Source organism: Hyla sarda, unplaced genomic scaffold (genome assembly GCF_029499605.1).
Source record: "Hyla sarda isolate aHylSar1 unplaced genomic scaffold, aHylSar1.hap1 scaffold_643, whole genome shotgun sequence".
Lineage (NCBI taxonomy): Eukaryota > Metazoa > Chordata > Amphibia > Anura > Hylidae > Hyla > Hyla sarda.
Genome location: NW_026610658.1, coordinates 19,736 through 38,581, shown reverse-complemented (window position 1 = coordinate 38,581; position 18,846 = coordinate 19,736). Strand labels below are relative to the sequence as shown.

The window sequence follows — 18,846 nt, the reverse complement described above, 5'->3', positions numbered from 1 at the left end:
GGCAGTCAACCACCAGTACACACAGCAGAACCTAAACCCATACCATTATTGCTAAGCAGCAAGACAGGGGCCCATTGCACTCCCACGGGGCCTTTTTAAATGCAATCCATAACCCGGATTTGCCAGGAACCCTTCTTACTCCTCCTACTTGCATGTGACACTGGGCTTAGGATCTGCATAGGAAACACACACACAAGCACACACCTACCTTTGTTGCCTGCAGATGCCTCCTTGGCTGTCCCCAAACGGTATCAAACCAACACCCACGGGAAGCTGTAAGCATAGAGGACATGCCTGCACCCCATTGGACTTACCTGTGTGGGTTAAACCCGGGTTATTTGACAACCTATGGCGGTGATGGTTCTGCTCAGGCAGAGCAGTGCTGATGCTCCTCATAAAGCTGTCGCTGCTGTGAAGGTTCTAGGTGACATCACAAATCCCTATGGTTACATACACAACAAAGCTGGGTTGTTGTTGTTTACACTCTGCAAGGCCTGTGGAAGTGAGTGACATCATAGCACTGTAGTTCTGAGGGTTCTAGATGGATGCAACAATCTCCTGTTGCTTCTATGAAGGCCATAATAGACGACATCACCAAACAGCTCCATAGTCACATACACAGCAAAGGAGAGATGTTGTTTACACCTAGTGATGTCAGTGGTATTGAGTGACATCACAGCACAGTGCTAAGGCTCCTGGGCCTGGACACAGCAGCGGCTGCAATATCTCAACGGAGAATACGTTTATATATATGTGTGTGTGTGCGCGTATATATATATATATATATATATATATATATATATATATATATATATATATATATATATTTCTCCGCCGAAATCACTTTTAAACCCATTTCCACCTTTTTTTCCCTTCTCTTCCTCTTACTTTTTTTTCACGTTTTTTTACGTTTTTCTCCTTTTCGCCTCTTTTCTGGGCGTATTATTCTTCTTTTTCTTCTTTTTTTTCGTCTAATGCATACCCCATCAGTGCAGCAATGCTTATTCAATACCGCCAGCAGATGGAGACACTGGGGGATAATTTTCTAAGGATTTATACTGATTTTTCCTGTCTGAATTTGTCGCACAGAAAGTTGCAGGCCAAATATGTGTGACATTTCTGCGACTTTAGCTTCTAGAGCATTTTTACAACATTATACATAGGTGCTGAATACATAAAAAGCGACTGTTCAGCGACAGACAAGTCGCATCGGCTGAAAGTAGGCCAGAATGTCAGTCCATGTTGGAGCAGGTTTAGATACAGTCTAAAGTATAGATCTCAAAGTCTGTGCACAGAATTTAGCAAGGGCCTCGCACCTTCTGATGCATCAGGTAGGTGCACAATAGCATAGCCTAACCCTCTGTACTTTGGTCTATATTGATGCGGGACATAGACAGCCAGCTGATGACCAATCCATTAGTGCAATGGATGGCTGGAAGCATTTGTCTTTGCCTTTGCAATACCACAGAAGCAATGCATGGTCAATGTACAGCAATGACACACCTGTGTGAACAGCCAGGAGACCCCCCCCCCCCCCCATGTTATGTTACATAGTTACATAGTTAGTACGGTCGAAAAAAGACATATGTCCATCAAGTTCAACCAGGGAATTAAGGGGTAGGGGTGTGGCGCGATATTGGGGAAGGGATGAGATTTTATATTTCTTCATAAGCATTAATCTTATTTTGTCAATTAGGAACATTCAGCACCCACCCGCTATCAAGGCAGCTGCCTATCATGTCATGCCCTACCTGCACAGGTGTGCTGGCTACTCAAATGATCCAATTAAGGAGGCCATTTAGTCAGCAGCAGCAGAAGTCCTGTGCCTGGACGCTCCAACAGCGGCCAGACACAAGCAGAAGCAGAAGCAGCAGAAGCAGCAGCAGCACCACCTTTTGTTTTTTGGCTGCAGCAGCAGCAAGGCCCACAGGGCTGGCTAGCTGGCTAGCCAGCAAGCAGGTAGCAATGAAAGTAGGAATCTTTCTTTTTAACCCTGTAAGGGGGTGGTGCACTGTACCCGAAGATACTGCCATATCGGGTCAATGCATAGGGCGACGGAAGCAAGCTTCGAAATCGGCCCCCGTTCTCAAAAATCCATTTAATATATGGTCCCCAGATAGGGGACGTATCAGATATTAAACTGATAAGAACAGATACTACACTTGATCTTAGCCAAAAGGCCGAGAAGCGATAACCGTGAAAGGGGCGGGCCCAACAAGGTGCCCTTCATGGGCACTATCACTGCTTGCTGTCAGGGAGGCTGCCAGACAATTTTCCATGCACACTCTGGGCTGGGGGGCAGTCAACCACCAGTACACACAGCAGAACCTAAACCCATACCATTATTGCTAAGCAGCAAGACAGGGGCCCATTGCACTCCCACGGGGCCTTTTTTTTTTTTTTTAAACTTTATTTATAAATTTTCATATAACAAGAACAACAGTAAGGTCCTCAATATATAATGTATAAAACAAGGAATGAGAGACCACCAATACAATCATAATCATAATACACATATCATAATACACATATCAGAGTGAGATACATCGTGCATATACGATTAGCTAATCTACGACCCTAATTGAGGTCGAACAACTGTCCGTCCACTGGGACAGAGTAGCTATATGGCTATTAGAAGCCCCACACCTCTTCGCTATCAATCCCTCCAACACGAGGTTACTATGCACCTCCGCCAGAATGGCAGGAAGACCCGGCACCTCAGTCGACTTCCACCTCCGAGCAATGTGAGCCCTCACAACTATCAGAATATGATATAAAATGGTCATATAATGCGGGGGAACTTGTTCTAGGGACAGGAATAGTAGTGCACTCTCTGGGCCCCATGAGAAGGGGCAGTCCACTAGGTTGTCCAATAACTTCTTAATTTCGGTCCAAAGAGGTGCAATTAACGGGCAAGTCCACCACACGTGTAGCAAGGTACCACTTTCCCGGTTACATCTCCAACACACTGGGGAGGTGGTAGGGTATATTTTAGCCAGACGAACCGGCGTGTAGTACCATCGGTATAGGAGCTTCCTAGAAGCTTCGAAATGATTAACACATTTAGAATATTTTTTGTGCATGTCAAAGACACAGCTCCACTGCTCAGCCGTGAATCTGCGCGCCAGGTCCTCCTCCCATCTGGACTTAAACGTACTGTCCATTTCCCCCTCCTCCTCAGTCAAAGCTACATAAGCAAGGGAGATACCCCTAGTAAAGGAGTCCCTGCACAGGAAATGATGTTCATACGCAGTGCGAGGCCGAGAGCTATCCCAAGGGAGAGACCTCAAAAAATGTCTAAGCCTCAAATATTTGTAAAAGTCTTTCTGTGATATAGAGAACATGCGTACAATATCAGTGAAAGGCATCAACCCATTAGCATCGCTAATCAATGCCACAGTGAGGATGCCCGCATCTATCCAGGGCTTAAAATCTATATCTAGAATATAGTCTCCTATAGCAGCTAAAGGGATATCCTTCACTCTAGGTGGACAAAGACTTTTAATTCGCGCCACCTTACTCCACAACCTGATAGCAGCCGCAATAGTAGAGAAAGGAGAAGAGGGAGCAAAGGTAGGGTTAAAGCGCAATGCCCAGAGAAAGTTATTAAAATTAGAAACATTGAGGACAGCAGCTTCAATATCTACCCACAGGGGGGGAGCGTCCTGCCACCACCATTTTTTAAGCTGATCGAGTAGAACAGCGTGATAGTACATTTTAAGGTTCGGCACCCCCATACCCCCCTCATGCACAGGGCGATACAATATATTCGCACCAACCCTAGGATGCTTACCATCCCAAATAAATCGTAAGAGCATTCTCTGTAGTTGTGAGAGGAAGAAGGCGGGCACTATCATCGGCAGGCATCTAAAAAAATATAAAATTTTAGGGAGCAGCATCATCTTAGCAGTGGCAACACGTCCCGCCCATGAGACAGGAAGCCTGGAGAAGTGATCAATTTCTTTGGTAAGCAGGGACCGCATAACAGCAAAATTAGAAGCAATTGTCTTATCAGGCAACGCAGTAAGGACTATGCCTAGGTAAGGAATCTGGTCAGTGACCCATTGAAAGGGATATTTAGCTTGTAGTACTCGCTGTTGCTCAGTGGGTATCTGCAATGGTAAGATACACGACTTTGTGGGGTTAATCTTATAAAAGCTAACTCGACTAAAGGCATCAATAATGTCCATAACTGGGCCTAAAGAACTCAGGGGGTTGGAGAGACTAATGATAACATCGTCGGCAAACAAGCCAATCCTGTGGTCTACTTTACCTATTTGAATGCCCGCAATGTCTGGGGAGTCCCTGATGGATTGAGCAAGCGGCTCCATAACTAAGGTAAATATAAGGGGGGACAGTGGGCACCCCTGTCTAGTCCCATTGCTAAGTGAGAAACTATTAGAAAGGGTACCCATCGTGTAAATTCTAGCAGATGGGAGCGTATATAGTGCCATAATGGCGGATTCCAAAGAGTGGGGAAAACCAAACTTACGCAGCACACTTCGCAAATATCCCCAGTGCACTCGATCGAACGCCTTCTCCGCATCAAGGGATAGCAAGAGAGAAGGCGTCCGATCGGAATGCGCTTTTGTGATGATGTCGAGAAAGCGTCTCGTACCATCCACCGTTTGACGACCCTTGACGAAGCCAACCTGGTCCCTGTGAATTAGGTCCGGCAAAACCCTATTCAACCTGGCAGCAAGAGCCAGGGCATACAATTTAATATCACTATTTAGGAGAGAGATTGGTCTGTAATTTAGGGTAGAGTCCAGTGGCTTACCAGGTTTAGGTATGGTAATGACCAGAGCATCCAACATCTCCTTAGGGGGCACACCGTTCTCCTTAATACGGTTAAAGGCTCTGGTCAAAAAGGGAGCTACGGAAGGGCCAAATCGCTTATAAAATTCATTTGTAATACCATCAGGGCCAGGTGACTTCGAGGGCTTGAGGGAACGCACACATTCAAGAATTTCTTCTGTGGAGAAGGGAGAGCAAAGATCAGATGCTTGGTCCGCGGACAGAGAGGGGAGGGACATAGAGGACAGAAAAGAAGAGATAACTGCTTCATCAGGCTGTGGAGTAGCAATGTCATGTTGAAGATTGTACAATTTACTATAAAAATCTGCAAAACAATTGGCTATACTTTGAGGGTCAGTAACTATAGAACCATCAGATTTAGTAAGGAAGGGGATTCTCTCCTTATCCTGACGTTTTTTAAGTTGTTTAGCCAGTATAGAGCCAGATCTATTACCCTGCCAATACCATGTCATTTTGAGCCTTCTCAGTGCCATCTCATAGCTGTGTAAAGAGAGGGAGTGTAGGGTAGCACTAACCTGAGAAATTTCTCCTATTAGTGATGGAGAGCACGAGGTCTTATTGCGCCTATGTAATTCCGCAAGGCGCTGTTGGAGTTCTAGAGTTTTGGTCTGGCGGAGCTTCCTGTCATAGGCTGTTTGACTAATAAAGTGACCCCTAATTGTAGCCTTAAACGCACACCAAAGCATGGGGTCTGTGACATCACCAGTATCATTAATGCGGAAGTAGGCATCAACCGCCAACTTGGTCGCTTCAGAGTATTCAGGATTATGGAGTATTAGTGGGTTAAGTCTCCAAATTTAGGTCGGGCGGGTGCTATGCGATTCTTTAATGGTTACGCTTATGGGGGAATGGTCCGACCATTCTATGGGCATAATTCGGGCCTCTGAAACCAATGATAGGAGAGAGTGGGAGGTAAGGGCGTAATCTATTCTGGTGTATATCTTATGCACATGAGAAAAGAAGGTGAAGTCCCTTTCCGTGGGGTGGGATATACGCCAAACATCATATAGGTCATTTTGGGACACACTAGTGAAGAAACCTGTGGGTTCTTTTTTCAAACTGGGCGAAGTAGAATCTACACTAGGCCACATGGTCATATTAAAATCTCCTAGCAGTAGGCAGTGTCCCTTTCTCAAGGACTCCAATTTACGCAAGAATGCCCTGAGGAAGGTACACTGTTTCGCATTAGGCGCATATAAGGAGCCTAAGGTATATTGAACATTGTTTAGTAAGCACACAATAATTATAAAACGACCTCTATCATCTATCACAGAGTGCTGGACAGTAACCGTCAGGGTGTTCTTAAATGCAATCGCCACTCCTCCTTTTTTGTGAACAGCATGCGCTTGATAGATATGTGGATATCTCTTATTTTGGAGTCTATGGGCATCTAGGGCTAATAAATGGGATTCTTGTATACAGAGGACATCGGCCGCTAGGCGTCTAGCCTCCTTCCACACCAGAGACCTTTTATACGGTGAGTTAAGACCCCGCACATTCATAGACACAACCTTAATAACCATAGTTAAAGTATACATCAACGCAAAGCAGAACCATTAGCACAGTAAACTGAAAAGGAGCAGGTACTCCCGTCGAAGAGGATACATCTACACTTAGCAGCTCGCAAGAGGAGCCTCTCATATCCATTATCAGAGAAAGTGAGTGATGGAGGACCAACGGGACAGAAAACAAGTAAACAGAACGAACAACAAAGAACAAATAAATTGAGCAAGCAGTAGTAAAGACCATGTGGTAGGTCTTAATGGGGGTAGGTAAGTACATTCGACTGCAGTTAGGCCGAATGTTTAAACATTCAGGAAAAGTATCCAGAGCACTAAGAGGATAAGTAACCCAAAAGATGGGGAAGGATACCCCAGTCGCAAGCCAGTGAGACAAGTCGGACAGGCCTGTCTAAAGGCAGAGGAACAGTTCATGTCTTGATTTTTTTCTTGCGGTGGGAGACAACCTTCCATTCCTCAGCTATCTTTGCAGCATGTGGTATGTCCAGGGACCTCTGAGCAGTCAGATCAACAGGCAAGTTCCATTCCGCACACAGTTGCAAAAGGGTCTCCGGGGAAGAGACCACATGTTTGGACCCCTTATTGGTGATAATCAATTTCACAGGGAATCCCCATTTATAAGGGATCCCTTTTTCTCTGAGAGCTTTAGTCCCTGTACTGAACTCACGTCTCCTGGCTAGAGTGGCAGCAGAGAGATCCGTGAAAAGTTGGAGTCCCGAATACCCATCTGGTAGGGAGGGTGAGGAGCGCGCCACCAACATCAATTGCTCCTTAATATGGTAAAAGTGAAGGCGCAGAATCACATCCCTTGGTGTAGCAGCAGGTAGGGTTTTGGGCTTAGGAAGCCTGTGGACTCTGTCCATTAGCAGATCTAGGGTGGAAGCCTGAGGCAGCAACAATGCAAAATAATCCGTTAGGAAGGTGTTGAGGTCCTCCGTTTTCACAGACTCCGGCACCCCTCTCACCCTTAAATTGTTTCGGCGAGACCTGTCCTCCATATCAGCTATCTTAAGTTGAAGAGCGGCAACCTCATCCTCCAGGCCATTAGCTAAGTCCACTACTTCATTATGAGAAGAGGTGAGTTCCGCCATCTTGTTCTCAATGTGCGATGTGCGGTGTCCAAGAGAGGAGATCTCATGCTGTATATTGGACACGGCTGCCTTAATGTCTCCCTGAATGGAGGTATGTAACTCAGCGAGAAGCCCCCTCATAATAGGTTCAGTTAGGGGCGCCGATGGAGAGCTCCCATCAGGGCCTCCTGGGCCTCTAGTATGCAGGGTCCCCGCTCCCAGTGGCTTGGAGGAGATCGGGGAAAACGGTACCTGCGGGTCCTGCTGCACCGAAGGCGACCAGCCTGTCAGGAGAATCGGAGGAGTTGAAGGAGAAGCCTCCAGGGCGCAGCCCGTCTGAGAGGATGAAGACGCTGGTGAGGCACTTCCAGTAGCCGGAGACGCTGACCCGCACTGAGCCGCGCCATCTTGTGAGGCCTCTGCAGCAGGAAAGAACGCCGTGAGCTTCAGTGGGCTCTTTTTCCCTCGCCTCCGGGTCATCATCAGGTGCCCCGATAGTTCAGGTACCGGTGGGCACAATTGCCGTAGCGATATGCTCAGGATCAATGCTGTGTAGCCGCTATTAGGCCTGGGCTGCAGCGGAGCACAAGGTTTATGCGACCGCCGCCATGCACTGCAGGACACGCCCCCCAGAAGGGCATTCTACGTATCAGATATTAAACTGATAAGAACAGATACTACACTTGATCTTAGCCAAAAGGCCGAGAAGCGATAACCATGAAAGGGGCGGGCCCAACAAGGTGCCCTTCATGGGCACTATCACTGCTTGCTGTCAGGGAGGCTGCCAGACAATTTTCCATGCACACTCTGGGCTGGGGGGCAGTCAACCACCAGTACACACAGCAGAACCTAAACCCATACCATTATTGCTAAGCAGCAAGACAGGGGCCCATTGCACTCCCACGGGGCCTTTTTAAATGCAATCCATAACCCAGATTTGCCAGGAACCCTTCTTACTCCTCCTACTTGCATGTGACACTGGGCTTAGGATCTGCATAGGAAACACACACACAAGCACACACCTACCTTTGTTGCCTGCAGATGCCTCCTTGGCTGTCCCCAAACGGTATCAAACCAACACCCACGGGAAGCTGCAAGCATAGAGGACATGCCTGCACCCCATTGGACTTACCTGTGTGGGTTAAACCCGGGTTATTTGACAACCTATGGCGGTGATGGTTCTGCTCAGGCAGAGCAGTGCTGATGCTCCTCATAAAGCTGTCGCTGCTGTGAAGGTTCTAGGTGACATCACAAATCCCTATGGTTACATACACAACAAAGCTGGGTTGTTGTTGTTTACACTCTGCAAGGCCTGTGGAAGTGAGTGACATCATAGCACTGTAGTTCTGAGGGTTCTAGATGGATGCAACAATCTCCTGTTGCTTCTATGAAGGCCATAATAGACGACATCACCAAACAGCTCCATAGTCACATACACAGCAAAGGAGAGATGTTGTTTACACCTAGTGATGTCAGTGGTATTGAGTGACATCACAGCACAGTGCTAAGGCTCCTGGGCCTGGACACAGCAGCGGCTGCAATATCTCAACGGAGAATACGTTTATATATATATGTGTGTGTGTGCGCGTATATATATATATATATATATATATATATATATATATATTTCTCCGCCGAAATCACTTTTAAACCCATTTCCACCTTTTTTTCCCTTCTCTTCCTCTTACTTTTTTTTCACGTTTTTTAACGTTTTTCTCCTTTTCGCCTCTTTTCTGGGCGTATTATTCTTCTTTTTCTTCTTTTTTTTCGTCTAATGCATACCCCATCAGTGCAGCAATGCTTATTCAATACCGCCAGCAGATGGAGACACTGGGGGATAATTTTCTAAGGATTTATACTGATTTTTCCTGTCTGAATTTGTCGCACAGAAAGTTGCAGGCCAAATATGTGTGACATTTCTGCGACTTTAGCTTCTAGAGCATTTTTACAACATTATACATAGGTGCTGAATACATAAAAAGCGACTGTTCAGCGACAGACAAGTCGCATCGGCTGAAAGTAGGCCAGAATGTCAGTCCATGTTGGAGCAGGTTTAGATACAGTCTAAAGTATAGATCTCAAAGTCTGTGCACAGAATTTAGCAAGGGCCTCGCACCTTCTGATGCATCAGGTAGGTGCACAATAGCATAGCCTAACCCTCTGTACTTTGGTCTATATTGATGCGGGACATAGACAGCCAGCTGATGACCAATCCATTAGTGCAATGGATGGCTGGAAGCATTTGTCTTTGCCTTTGCAATACCACAGAAGCAATGCATGGTCAATGTACAGCAATGACACACCTGTGTGAACAGCCAGGAGACCCCCCCCCCCCCCCATGTTATGTTACATAGTTACATAGTTAGTACGGTCGAAAAAAGACATATGTCCATCAAGTTCAACCAGGGAATTAAGGGGTAGGGGTGTGGCGCGATATTGGGGAAGGGATGAGATTTTATATTTCTTCATAAGCATTAATCTTATTTTGTCAATTAGGAACATTCAGCACCCACCCGCTATCAAGGCAGCTGCCTATCATGTCATGCCCTACCTGCACAGGTGTGCTGGCTACTCAAATGATCCAATTAAGGAGGCCATTTAGTCAGCAGCAGCAGAAGTCCTGTGCCTGGACGCTCCAACAGCGGCCAGACACAAGCAGAAGCAGAAGCAGCAGAAGCACCACCTTTTGTTTTTTGGCTGCAGCAGCAGCAAGGCCCACAGGGCTGGCTAGCTGGCTAGCCAGCAAGCAGGTAGCAATGAAAGTAGGAATCTTTCTTTTTAACCCTGTAAGGGGGTGGTGCACTGTACCCGAAGATACTGCCATATCGGGTCAATGCATAGGGCGACGGAAGCAAGCTTCGAAATCGGCCCCCGTTCTCAAAAATCCATTTAATATATGGTCCCCAGATAGGGGACGTATCAGATATTAAACTGATAAGAACAGATACTACACTTGATCTTAGCCAAAAGGCTGAGAAGCGATAACCGTGAAAGGGGCGGGCCCAACAAGGTGCCCTTCATGGGCACTATCACTGCTTGCTGTCAGGGAGGCTGCCAGACAATTTTCCATGCACACTCTGGGCTGGGGGGCAGTCAACCACCAGTACACACAGCAGAACCTAAACCCATACCATTATTGCTAAGCAGCAAGACAGGGGCCCATTGCACTCCCACGGGGCCTTTTTAAATGCAATCCATAACCCGGATTTGCCAGGAACCCTTCTTACTCCTCCTACTTGCATGTGACACTGGGCTTAGGATCTGCATAGGAAACACACACACAAGCACACACCTACCTTTGTTGCCTGCAGATGCCTCCTTGGCTGTCCCCAAACGGTATCAAACCAACACCCACGGGAAGCTGTAAGCATAGAGGACATGCCTGCACCCCATTGGACTTACCTGTGTGGGTTAAACCCGGGTTATTTGACAACCTATGGCGGTGATGGTTCTGCTCAGGCAGAGCAGTGTTGATGCTCCTCATAAAGCTGTCGCTGCTGTGAAGGTTCTAGGTGACATCACAAATCCCTATGGTTACATACACAACAAAGCTGGGTTGTTGTTGTTTACACTCTGCAAGGCCTGTGGAAGTGAGTGACATCATAGCACTGTAGTTCTGAGGGTTCTAGATGGATGCAACAATCTCCTGTTGCTTCTATGAAGGCCATAATAGACGACATCACCAAACAGCTCCATAGTCACATACACAGCAAAGGAGAGATGTTGTTTACACCTAGTGATGTCAGTGGTATTGAGTGACATCACAGCACAGTGCTAAGGCTCCTGGGCCTGGACACAGCAGCGGCTGCAATATCTCAACGGAGAATACGTTTATATATATGTGTGTGTGTGCGCGTATATATATATATATATATATATATATATATATATATATATATATATATATTTCTCCGCCGAAATCACTTTTAAACCCATTTCCACCTTTTTTCCCTTCTCTTCCTCTTACTTTTTTTTCACGTTTTTTTACGTTTTTCTCCTTTTCGCCTCTTTTCTGGGCGTATTATTCTTCTTTTTCTTCTTTTTTTTCGTCTAATGCATACCCCATCAGTGCAGCAATGCTTATTCAATACCGCCAGCAGATGGAGACACTGGGGGATAATTTTCTAAGGATTTATACTGATTTTTCCTGTCTGAATTTGTCGCACAGAAAGTTGCAGGCCAAATATGTGTGACATTTCTGCGACTTTAGCTTCTAGAGCATTTTTACAACATTATACATAGGTGCTGAATACATAAAAAGCGACTGTTCAGCGACAGACAAGTCGCATCGGCTGAAAGTAGGCCAGAATGTCAGTCCATGTTGGAGCAGGTTTAGATACAGTCTAAAGTATAGATCTCAAAGTCTGTGCACAGAATTTAGCAAGGGCCTCGCACCTTCTGATGCATCAGGTAGGTGCACAATAGCATAGCCTAACCCTCTGTACTTTGGTCTATATTGATGCGGGACATAGACAGCCAGCTGATGACCAATCCATTAGTGCAATGGATGGCTGGAAGCATTTGTCTTTGCCTTTGCAATACCACAGAAGCAATGCATGGTCAATGTACAGCAATGACACACCTGTGTGAACAGCCAGGAGACCCCCCCCCCCCCATGTTATGTTACATAGTTACATAGTTAGTACGGTCGAAAAAATACATATGTCCATCAAGTTCAACCAGGGAATTAAGGGGTAGGGGTGTGGCGCGATTTTGGGGAAGGGATGAGATTTTATATTTCTTCATAAGCATTAATCTTATTTTGTCAATTAGGAACATTCAGCACCCACCCGCTATCAAGGCAGCTGCCTATCATGTCATGCCCTACCTGCACAGGTGTGCTGGCTACTCAAATGATCCAATTAAGGAGGCCATTTAGTCAGCAGCAGCAGAAGTCCTGTGCCTGGACGCTCCAACAGCGGCCAGACACAAGCAGAAGCAGAAGCAGCAGAAGCAGCAGCAGCACCACCTTTTGTTTTTTGGCTGCAGCAGCAGCAAGGCCCACAGGGCTGGCTAGCTGGCTAGCCAGCAAGCAGGTAGCAATGAAAGTAGGAATCTTTCTTTTTAACCCTGTAAGGGGGTGGTGCACTGTACCCGAAGATACTGCCATATCGGGTCAATGCATAGGGCGACGGAAGCAAGCTTCGAAATCGGCCCCCGTTCTCAAAAATCCATTTAATATATGGTCCCCAGATAGGGGACGTATCAGATATTAAACTGATAAGAACAGATACTACACTTGATCTTAGCCAAAAGGCCGAGAAGCGATAACCGTGAAAGGGGCGGGCCCAACAAGGTGCCCTTCATGGGCACTATCACTGCTTGCTGTCAGGGAGGCTGCCAGACAATTTTCCATGCACACTCTGGGCTGGGGGGCAGTCAACCACCAGTACACACAGCAGAACCTAAACCCATACCATTATTGCTAAGCAGCAAGACAGGGGCCCATTGCACTCCCACGGGGCCTTTTTAAATGCAATCCATAACCCGGATTTGCCAGGAACCCTTCTTACTCCTCCTACTTGCATGTGACACTGGGCTTAGGATCTGCATAGGAAACACACACACAAGCACACACCTACCTTTGTTGCCTGCAGATGCCTCCTTGGCTGTCCCCAAACGGTATCAAACCAACACCCACGGGAAGCTGTAAGCATAGAGGACATGCCTGCACCCCATTGGACTTACCTGTGTGGGTTAAACCCGGGTTATTTGACAACCTATGGCGGTGATGGTTCTGCTCAGGCAGAGCAGTGCTGATGCTCCTCATAAAGCTGTCGCTGCTGTGAAGGTTCTAGGTGACATCACAAATCCCTATGGTTACATACACAACAAAGCTGGGTTGTTGTTGTTTACACTCTGCAAGGCCTGTGGAAGTGAGTGACATCATAGCACTGTAGTTCTGAGGGTTCTAGATGGATGCAACAATCTCCTGTTGCTTCTATGAAGGCCATAATAGACGACATCACCAAACAGCTCCATAGTCACATACACAGCAAAGGAGAGATGTTGTTTACACCTAGTGATGTCAGTGGTATTGAGTGACATCACAGCACAGTGCTAAGGCTCCTGGGCCTGGACACAGCAGCGGCTGCAATATCTCAACGGAGAATACGTTTATATATATGTGTGTGTGTGCGCGTATATATATATATATATATATATATATATATATATCTCCGCCGAAATCACTTTTAAACCCATTTCCACCTTTTTTTCCCTTCTCTTCCTCTTACTTTTTTTTCACGTTTTTTTACGTTTTTCTCCTTTTCGCCTCTTTTCTGGGCGTATTATTCTTCTTTTTCTTCTTTTTTTTCGTCTAATGCATACCCCATCAGTGCAGCAATGCTTATTCAATACCGCCAGCAGATGGAGACACTGGGGGATAATTTTCTAAGGATTTATACTGATTTTTCCTGTCTGAATTTGTCGCACAGAAAGTTGCAGGCCAAATATGTGTGACATTTCTGCGACTTTAGCTTCTAGAGCATTTTTACAACATTATACATAGGTGCTGAATACATAAAAAGCGACTGTTCAGCGACAGACAAGTCGCATCGGCTGAAAGTAGGCCAGAATGTCAGTCCATGTTGGAGCAGGTTTAGATACAGTCTAAAGTATAGATCTCAAAGTCTGTGCACAGAATTTAGCAAGGGCCTCGCACCTTCTGATGCATCAGGTAGGTGCACAATAGCATAGCCTAACCCTCTGTACTTTGGTCTATATTGATGCGGGACATAGACAGCAAGCTGATGACCAATCCATTAGTGCAATGGATGGCTGGAAGCATTTGTCTTTGCCTTTGCAATACCACAGAAGCAATGCATGGTCAATGTACAGCAATGACACACCTGTGTGAACAGCCAGGAGACCCCCCCCCCCATGTTATGTTACATAGTTACATAGTTAGTACGGTCGAAAAAAGACATATGTCCATCAAGTTCAACCAGGGAATTAAGGGGTAGGGGTGTGGCGCGATATTGGGGAAGGGATGAGATTTTATATTTCTTCATAAGCATTAATCTTATTTTGTCAATTAGGAACATTCAGCACCCACCCGCTATCAAGGCAGCTGCCTATCATGTCATGCCCTACCTGCACAGGTGTGCTGGCTACTCAAATGATCCAATTAAGGAGGCCATTTAGTCAGCAGCAGCAGAAGTCCTGTGCCTGGACGCTCCAACAGCGGCCAGACACAAGCAGAAGCAGAAGCAGCAGAAGCAGCAGCAGCACCACCTTTTGTTTTTTGGCTGCAGCAGCAGCAAGGCCCACAGGGCTGGCTAGCTGGCTAGCCAGCAAGCAGGTAGCAATGAAAGTAGGAATCTTTCTTTTTAACCCTGTAAGGGGGTGGTGCACTGTACCCGAAGATACTGCCATATCGGGTCAATGCATAGGGCGACGGAAGCAAGCTTCGAAATCGGCCCCCGTTCTCAAAAATCCATTTAATATATGGTCCCCAGATAGGGGACGTATCAGATATTAAACTGATAAGAATAGATACTACACTTGATCTTAGCCAAAAGGCCGAGAAGCGATAACCGTGAAAGGGGCGGGCCCAACAAGGTGCCCTTCATGGGCACTATCACTGCTTGCTGTCAGGGAGGCTGCCAGACAATTTTCCATGCACACTCTGGGCTGGGGGGCAGTCAACCACCAGTACACACAGCAGAACCTAAACCCATACCATTATTGCTAAGCAGCAAGACAGGGGCCCATTGCACTCCCACGGGGCCTTTTTAAATGCAATCCATAACCCGGATTTGCCAGGAACCCTTCTTACTCCTCCTACTTGCATGTGACACTGGGCTTAGGATCTGCATAGGAAACACACACACAAGCACACACCTACCTTTGTTGCCTGCAGATGCCTCCTTGGCTGTCCCCAAACGGTATCAAACCAACACCCACGGGAAGCTGTAAGCATAGAGGACATGCCTGCACCCCATTGGACTTACCTGTGTGGGTTAAACCCGGGTTATTTGACAACCTATGGCGGTGATGGTTCTGCTCAGGCAGAGCAGTGCTGATGCTCCTCATAAAGCTGTCGCTGCTGTGAAGGTTCTAGGTGACATCACAAATCCCTATGGTTACATACACAACAAAGCTGGGTTGTTGTTGTTTACACTCTGCAAGGCCTGTGGAAGTGAGTGACATCATAGCACTGTAGTTCTGAGGGTTCTAGATGGATGCAACAATCTCCTGTTGCTTCTATGAAGGCCATAATAGACGACATCACCAAACAGCTCCATAGTCACATACACAGCAAAGGAGAGATGTTGTTTACACCTAGTGATGTCAGTGGTATTGAGTGACATCACAGCACAGTGCTAAGGCTCCTGGGCCTGGACACAGCAGCGGCTGCAATATCTCAACGGAGAATACGTTTATATATATGTGTGTGTGTGCGCGTATATATATATATATATGTATATATATATATATATATATATATATATATATATATATATTTCTCCGCCGAAATCACTTTTAAACCCATTTCCACCTTTTTTTCCCTTCTCTTCCTCTTATTTTTTTTTCACCTTTTTTTTTACGTTTTTCTCCTTTTCGCCTCTTTTCTGGGCGTATTATTCTTCTTTTTCTTCTTTTTTTTCGTCTAATGCATACCCCATCAGTGCAGCAATGCTTATTCAATACCGCCAGCAGATGGAGACACTGTGGGATAATTTTCTAAGGATTTATACTGATTTTTCCTGTCTGAATTTGTCGCACAGAAAGTTGCAGGCCAAATATGTGTGACATTTCTGCGACTTTAGCTTCTAGAGCATTTTTACAACATTATACATAGGTGCTGAATACATAAAAAGCGACTGTTCAGCGACAGACAAGTCGCATCGGCTGAAAGTAGGCCAGAATGTCAGTCCATGTTGGAGCAGGTTTAGATACAGTCTAAAGCATAGATCTCAAAGTCTGTGCACAGAATTTAGCAAGGGCCTCGCACCTTCTGATGCATCAGGTAGGTGCACAATAGCATAGCCTAACCCTCTGTACTTTGGTCTATATTGATGCGGGACATAGACAGCCAGCTGATGACCAATCCATTAGTGCAATGGATGGCTGGAAGCATTTGTCTTTGCCTTTGCAATACCACAGAAGCAATGCATGGTCAATGTACAGCAATGACACACCTGTGTGAACAGCCAGGAGACCCCCCCCCCCATGTTATGTTACATAGTTACATAGTTAGTACGGTCGAAAAAAGACATATGTCCATCAAGTTCAACCAGGGAATTAAGGGGTAGGGGTGTGGCGCGATATTGGGGAAGGGATGAGATTTTATATTTCTTCATAAGCATTAATCTTATTTTGTCAATTAGGAACATTCAGCACCCACCCGCTATCAAGGCAGCTGCCTATCATGTCATGCCCTACCTGCACAGGTGTGCTGGCTACTCAAATGATCCAATTAAGGAGGCCATTTAGTCAGCAGCAGCAGAAGTCCTGTGCCTGGACGCTCCAACAGCGGCCAGACACAAGCAGAAGCAGAAGCAGCAGAAGCAGCAGCAGCACCACCTTTTGTTTTTTGGCTGCAGCAGCAGCAAGGCCCACAGGGCTGGCTAGCTGGCTAGCCAGCAAGCAGGTAGCAATGAAAGTAGGAATCTTTCTTTTTAACCCTGTAAGGGGGTGGTGCGCTGTACCCGAAGATACTGCCATATCGGGTCAATGCATAGGGCGACGGAAGCAAGCTTCGAAATCGGCCCCCGTTCTCAAAAATCCATTTAATAAATGGTCCCCAGATAGGGGACGTATCAGATATTAAACTGATAAGAACAGATACTACACTTGATCTTAGCCAAAAGGCCGAGAAGCGATAACCGTGAAAGGGGCGGGCCCAACAAGGTGCCCTTCATGGGCACTATCACTGCTTGCTGTCAGGGAGGCTGCCAGACAATTTTCCATGCACACTCTGGGCTGGGGGGCAGTCAACCACTAGTACACACAGCAGAACCTAAACCCATACCATTATTGCTAAGCAGCAAGACAGGGGCCCATTGCACTCCCACGGGGCCTTTTTAAATGCAATCCATAACCCGGATTTGCCAGGAACCCTTCTTACTCCTTCTACTTGCATGTGACACTGGGCTTAGGATCTGCATAGGAAACACACACACAAGCACACACCTACCTTTGTTGCCTGCAGATGCCTCCTTGGCTGTCCCCAAACAGTATCAAACCAACACCCACGGGAAGCTGTAAGCATAGAGGACATGCCTGCACCCCATTGGACTTACCTGTGTGGGTTAAACCCGGGTTATTTGACAACCTATGGCGGTGATGGTTCTGCTCAGGCAGAGCAGTGCTGATGCTCCTCATAAAGCTGTCGCTGCTGTGAAGGTTCTAGGTGACATCACAAATCCCTATGGTTACATACACAACAAAGCTGGGTTGTTGTTGTTTACACTCTGCAAGGCCTGTGGAAGTGAGTGACATCATAGCACTGTAGTTCTGAGGGTTCTAGATGGATGCAACAATCTCCTGTTGCTTCTATGAAGGCCATAATAGACGACATCACCAAACAGCTCCATAGTCACATACACAGCAAAGGAGAGATGTTGTTTACACCTAGTGATGTCAGTGGTATTGAGTGACATCACAGCACAGTGCTAAGGCTCCTGGGCCTGGACACAGCAGCGGCTGCAATATCTCAACGGAGAATACGTTTATATATATGTGTGTGTGTGCGCGTATATATATATATATATATATATATATATATATATATATATATATATATATATATTTCTCCGCCGAAATAACTTTTAAACCCATTTCCACCTTTTTTTCCCTTCTCTTCCTCTTACTTTTTTTTCACGTTTTTTTACGTTTTTCTCCTTTTCGCCTCTTTTCTGGGCGTATTATTCTTCTTTTTCTTCTTTTTTTTCGTCTAATGCATACCCCATCAGTGCAGCAATGCTTATTCAATACCGCCAGCAGATGGAGACACTGGGGGATAATTTTCTAAGGATTTATACTGATTTTTCCTGTCTGAATTTGTCGCACAGAAAGTTGCAGGCCAAATATGTGTGACATTTCTGCGACTTTAGCTTCTAGAGCATTTTTACAACATTATACATAGGTGCTGAATACATAAAAAGCGACTGTTCAGCGACAGACAAGTCGCATCGGCTGAAAGTAGGCCAGAATGTCAGTCCATGTTGGAGCAGGTTTAGATACAGTCTAAAGTATAGATCTCAAAGTCTGTGCACAGAATTTAGCAAGGGCCTCGCACCTTCTGATGCATCAGGTAGGTGCACAATAGCATAGCCTAACCCTCTGTACTTTGGTCTATATTGATGCGGGACATAGACAGCCAGCTGATGACCAATCCATTAGTGCAATGGATGGCTGGAAGCATTTGTCTTTGCCTTTGCAATACCACAGAAGCAATGCATGGTCAATGTACAGCAATGACACACCTG

At 46.1% G+C, this 18,846-nt stretch overlaps 5 non-coding genes and 1 pseudogene across 5 annotated transcripts; all 6 read right to left on the bottom strand.

The window, feature by feature from the left end:
* Positions 1–2,001: 2,001 nt before the first annotated feature.
* On the bottom strand, positions 2,002–2,192 carry LOC130342167 (U2 spliceosomal RNA). The gene has a single exon (XR_008881866.1). It is a non-coding gene; the product is annotated as a U2 spliceosomal RNA (small nuclear RNA).
* A 5,803-nt stretch (positions 2,193–7,995) lies between these two features.
* LOC130342177 (U2 spliceosomal RNA) lies at positions 7,996–8,121 on the bottom strand (annotated as a pseudogene).
* A 2,079-nt stretch (positions 8,122–10,200) lies between these two features.
* LOC130342227 (U2 spliceosomal RNA) lies at positions 10,201–10,391 on the bottom strand. Its single transcript, XR_008881911.1, has one exon. It is a non-coding gene; the product is annotated as a U2 spliceosomal RNA (small nuclear RNA).
* A 2,095-nt stretch (positions 10,392–12,486) lies between these two features.
* LOC130342233 (U2 spliceosomal RNA) lies at positions 12,487–12,677 on the bottom strand. Its single transcript, XR_008881916.1, has one exon. It is a non-coding gene; the product is annotated as a U2 spliceosomal RNA (small nuclear RNA).
* Positions 12,678–14,753: 2,076 nt separating this feature from the next.
* On the bottom strand, positions 14,754–14,944 carry LOC130342230 (U2 spliceosomal RNA). The gene has a single exon (XR_008881914.1). It is a non-coding gene; the product is annotated as a U2 spliceosomal RNA (small nuclear RNA).
* A 2,104-nt stretch (positions 14,945–17,048) lies between these two features.
* On the bottom strand, positions 17,049–17,239 carry LOC130342229 (U2 spliceosomal RNA). Its single transcript, XR_008881913.1, has one exon. It is a non-coding gene; the product is annotated as a U2 spliceosomal RNA (small nuclear RNA).
* Positions 17,240–18,846: the final 1,607 nt, after the last annotated feature.